The following is a 5,726-nucleotide window of genomic DNA, read 5'->3' as shown; positions in this document are numbered from 1 at the left end:
TTGGCTTGGGCCATGAGTAGACGGGCTATTTGAAGAAGCTCATCCTTGGATGACTTGGACTTGACTTTGGGCTTAGCCTGAGATGATGAGGGTTTAGTCTTGACCTTGGATTTTGTTTGATCAGATTTCGGTTTTGCTGACTTGGGTTTGGAAGAACTAGAAGTTTGGCTTCCAAGATTGACTAGAGGAAGTTGGCTTCCTTGTATGTAATGAAGCAGTTGGGTTCTGCTGAGCTTTGACCATGACAGGTGTTGGAGCATGAATATTGACTGGGAATTCTGCTTGAACTTGTTCAATGATTCGTGGAATTCTGAAATTATCCCACCATTTAATAGAGTGCTGGCGAATTATTATGTCATCAGAAACAGCATATTGCCATTTAAATATCCATAGGACTTTGTATTTGGATATAAAAACGAGCAATTTAGGCAATTTCTTTTGTTGTGGATTAAATGGGAAAACAGTAGAAAAATAGTTAACTTGTTCAATCAAAATGGAGGGGAAAATATCATTAATAGCCCCATACTGAGTCCACCATCGAAGGAACCAAGTAGGGAGCTCTGACCTAAATTTATGGTCAAATTGAAGGAACCAAGAGTGACTGTTTGACTCATTTTGATAGAGGAGAACTTTGAACCAAGCATCAATATAATCATAATAACTATATTGAAGTTTATGACCAGGTAAATCTCGGAGTTGAAAAGGAGGACCCCATTCATTCAAAGAAACTATATTATGAATATACAATGAATGGTACACAATTTTACTGGTGTAAGTTCGATCATAAATAGGTTTAATAACAATGGACTCATGATTGAACATAATGTCTTTGTAATAAGTAATTGACTTTTCTGGATGAAGGGGAACAAAATGCCATCCAGAAGGAAAATAAGATTTGACTAAGTCATGAACAGTATGAGTCTTTGGGTGACTAGGTTCTTTGAAAAAGAGATTAGTAGTATGAGATTTAACATAATCAGAGCGAGTTGATTTAATAGGATTAGGGGGGTAAGGAGTAACTGTCTGAGAAGAAGAGGCAAATGGATCAATAGCCAATGCAGAGGTATAACTAGGTTTAGGAATATTACCAAGAACTTGGTAACGATTGACTAATTCAGCTGGATGATATCTGGTAACTAACTCCAAAGAAGGAACTGGTTGACTAGAATAAACAATAGCCTTACTGGAAGGTCTCAAAGGTTTCTGACCAGACATCTGTAGAACAAAGAGCTGAATTTAGCATCCACTGAGGAGGTCTAAATAGTTTTGATGATAATCCAAACAATTGAAATAGTGAGCAAGTAAATGGCAACGACTTTGGATTTGGTGAAATTGAATATACTGAGCTCGTTGAGTAGTTTTTCTGGCTAGTTTGAGACAAGCAATTCTATAAGCAGTTTGATGAATAAGGTGTTTGTAATGGGAAATTTGTGATTTATGGTAGGAAATAAAAGGAGTTGCCATCTATCCCCCCTGTAAAAATTCTCGGATAAGGAAATCAAGAATATAATTTTGACAACCAGGTATATATTCAATATCAAAATAAAAAATACTTAATATAGATTGCCAACGGGCAAAAATTTGCTTACTAGCAAGATTTTGAATATCTTTTTCTAAAACATATATAACAGATTTGCAATCAATACGAAGTAAAATTTTTTGATTTAAAATATCATCTTGAAATTTACTAATACATAAAACAGTAGATAAAATTTCTTTTTTAATAGTACTATAATTTTTTTGTGCTTTATTCCAAACACCAGAATGAAAACGAACAATCTGTTCAGATGACCGAGGAGTAATTTTTTAGAGTAAAATACCATCATAACCAATATCAGAAGCATCAGTTTGAATAATTTTAAATGAATTTTCAGTAGGAATACCAAGACATGGGAGAGACTTGACATATTTCTTGACCTGTTTAACAATATCAGTATGAGTAGAAGACCAAGGAGGAGGATTATCCTTTAACCGATCAAAAAGTGGTTGACAGGTTTTCCTAAGGTCTTTGTAAAATTCAGCAATATAATTGAGTGATCCTAAGAATCGTTGTAACTGGATTTTATCTAAAATTTCATCAGGAAATTTAGAAGCAAATTCAATGGATCTACTAATAGGTAAAATGGTATTCTGGTGGATATCATATTCTAAAAATCTGACTTTGGTTTGAAAGAGTTTAATCTTAGGAGTAGAAATGATTAGACCATGAGTTTTAATGGTATAAAAGAAAGCAGTAAGATGTTTCCAATGTTCACTAAGGGATTTAGAAAAAATGAGAATATCATCTATATAAACAATGGAAAAATGACTAAAGGGATTGAAAATGTCATTCATTATGTTCTGAAATTCGCTAGGAGCATTTTTTAATCCAAAAGGCATGACATTCCATTCATAATGTCCAAAAGGTGTAGTGAAAGTAGTTTTATAACAATCCTGAGGGTGAATTTGGATTTGCCAGAAACCACTTTCTAAATCAAATTTACTAAAAATGACAGCTTGACTAAGTCTTTTAATTAAATCTTTTTTGTTAAGAATTGGACAACGAATCCATTCTAACACCTTATTTAATGGTTTGTAATTAATTATTTAATGGTTTGTAATTAATTACTAATCTTGCCAGAATCTGTTGATTTTGGGAGTAACCTATACATCTATGTCCTGTCTAGATCTTCTTTGTCGTGTTCTTTTGAGTATGTTGTCATCACTAAGTTGGAGTTTCTTTTGAATAAAAGTGTCGTAGATTCCGCCTACTTCTTTATGTCTTTAGTTCATTGCATTGACCAAAATTTTGATTTTTTTTTCAAAACTTCGATGAAAACGAAGAGGAAGAATTTTTCCTGGTTTTGAAAAATTTGATTGACTGGGAGGAAGAGAGGAGTGCTAAGCCCTTAATGGATGAGATTGTTTCAGTTAATGTGGATATTGAGAAAAATCCTTTTTTGGTCTAGATTGGTTCCATGCTGTCTTTAGAAGAAAGGCGAGTGATTAGTCACTTTATTAAAAGATTTCAAACAATGTTTTTGCGTGGTCCTACGAAGACATGCCTAGAATTGATCATGAGGTTGTACAACATAGGATCCCTTTTGGCCTGAGGCCCGACCTCCTAGTGTTCAAAACTTGATTCAAAGTGTTCAATAATGAACCAGAGTATGAGGCTTGTATAGCCGGATTGGAAGTAGTCCTAGAACTAGAGACAATAAGGTTGGGTGTGATTGGACATTTAAACTTTCATTTCTCAAGCATATCACCATACTTTGACATTTTGATGTCGATGTTCGAGAATTTGACATTCACCCATCTAATTAGAGAGAATAACTGGTCCGCCGATGCTTTGGCAACCTTAGCTTTAATGGTGAATATACCGATTAGGGTCAGGATGCGTCTAATCCTCATGGAGCAAAGGTATGTGCCTGCATGCAAAACGATAGCCACAACAAAACATATTCAAGATGAAAATTCTTAGTATCATGATATTTGAAACTTTTTTCGGAAAGTGACCTATGCCCACAAGGGGCAAATGCTAAGAATAAGGTATCAACACAGGACTACCAGGGCATTCAAAAAAACAAAAACAAAAAAAAGAGTCAAATCCCAGAATTTGAGAGAAGAAGATTTAGTGCTAAAGGATAATCGAATTCCTTTCCACAACCCTAGAGGCAAACTCAAACCCAATTGAACGGGTCCTTACATCATCAAATCTATCTAGTTAGAAGGAACAGTTATTCTCATGGATTTGGATGGCTCCGAATTCTTACAATCAACATAGACAAGCTGAAAAAAATACTATCCTTGAGATGCTCACTAGGCTGAAAAACCCGAAAGGGCGACTTAGGCAAAAGTTAGAGCATGAAAAAAATGTGAAAATGAAGGGAAAAAACGAAAATATGAATGAAGAAAAATGAAAACATGAAGAAAAAAAAATGAAAAAAAGAAAAAAAAAGAGCTCGCAAAGTAGAAAACCCGGAAGGGTGACTTTGGCAAACGTTAGAGTAGAAAATAAGAGAGTTAATACCCGAGTGAGCCTTACTCCGTAAACTACGTAAGGCATGATTCCTATCTTTGGGATACGTAGGCAACTTCATCTTAAAGTTCAGCCCCAACCATTTTCAACTTGTTTGTCTCATTTATGTTTGATTGGTTTCAACTCAGTTATTGTAACAACCCGACTCTCTTATATGCTTTAATTCCCTCATTATATGTGTGATTATGTGTGCTTATGTGCTTGATATGAAATTCCATGTTTAAATGTGTGAATTACGTGTTTATAAACTTGTATCTGTCGGTCATGAGAAAATCTGTTGAAATTACAACATTTGGACTGGAAATTGAAAGCCTTAGAGGCCCGATAAACCAAAATCGACTTCATAGTTATGATTAGCATGATTTTTAGGACATAATACAAAGTTTTGTAAAAATTTGATTTTTAATGAATTAATTTGATTTAATTAGTCTAAACCCCTTAGTTAGGTTTGGCTTAGGCTCAAATAAGTTAGCTTTTGGTTTAGTATAGATAGAGATGAGCCTTATATGAAACTTGACTCAACAAAAACACAAAAAAATAAAAATAAAATAAAAATGTCATGGAAAGTTTCTAGAGGAAGAAAGAAGAAAAAAAAGAGAGAGGAAGACGACTTCAACCTAGGAGGTTGGAACTTGGAAATTGAAGGGGGAAATTAAGACTATAGCTCAAGGTAAATGTAAATCAACTAGAATACTCTAAATCTTGCTTCAATTAGTTCAAATCAAGACTAAAATGAAGCTTTGACACCCATGGAAGTTAGGGTTTATGAATTATGATCTTGTTTGACCGAATATCATGAAATGAGCATAGGTTTCTTACATTTGTTTGATTTAAGAGTTGATTCCTTTAGTTTGAGTTTATTTTGAGTTGGATTGTGAGGAATTGTATCTAATCTTGAGCCCTTGCATATTTTGAACTCATGTAAGCATGTGTGTATATATATATATATATAACATGAGAAAATGAAGGAATTGTGGAAGTTAGAAATTTATATATCAAATTAAAGTAAGTTATGATCTAATTGAGCTTGAATTTCATGTTTATTATGTTCATATGTCATGTTTTTGAAGTGAAATTGCTTGAATTGAGCCTTAGAAATGTCTTTGGAAAGCTTGAATTTGTTGGATTTTCGGAATACAAAAACAAAGTCCATAACCGCACATGCGGGGCTCACAGCCGCATGTGCAGAAAATAGGGGAGGCAAGTCGGTCATTCTGAAATAAAAGCACGTGCGAGCTGCACTTGCGGTGAGGGTCTTCCGCATGTGCAAGAAACAGAGAGAAAAACTATATCATTTTATTCGTCTTTTTGACCCTCTGAATATGTTAATGTGTATATTTAAGTCCTATGAAATGCTGAAAGATAAATTGAAATTGAACGAAACGAAAAGAATGATTAAAAAGATGAAGCTAGAAAAGAATGAAGTGCTTATCCATTTGTGTGTGTGCCATGTGTAGGTCACTCACCGGAAAGGGACCATTGTGCGACCAAATCACTGTGAGTAATAATATTGTAAAGATATATTATTATTTAATTCTCTATTTTAGTTTGATATGAACGATGTGGCTAATTACTATTTGGGAACGATTGAAAGATATATGTGTATATATATAAATGACATTGGATTATGATATAAATGCGCTACGAATGTTATAGAATGTCTTATTATGAATGGTAAAGGATGTTTGATGAATGTTAATGAACG

Source organism: Camellia sinensis, chromosome 14 (genome assembly GCF_055761805.1).
Source record: "Camellia sinensis isolate YWXY chromosome 14, ASM5576180v1, whole genome shotgun sequence".
NCBI classification, from domain to species: domain Eukaryota; kingdom Viridiplantae; phylum Streptophyta; class Magnoliopsida; order Ericales; family Theaceae; genus Camellia; species Camellia sinensis.
The sequence above is the reverse complement of the archived record's forward strand: the minus strand, read 5'-3'. Positions refer to the sequence as shown.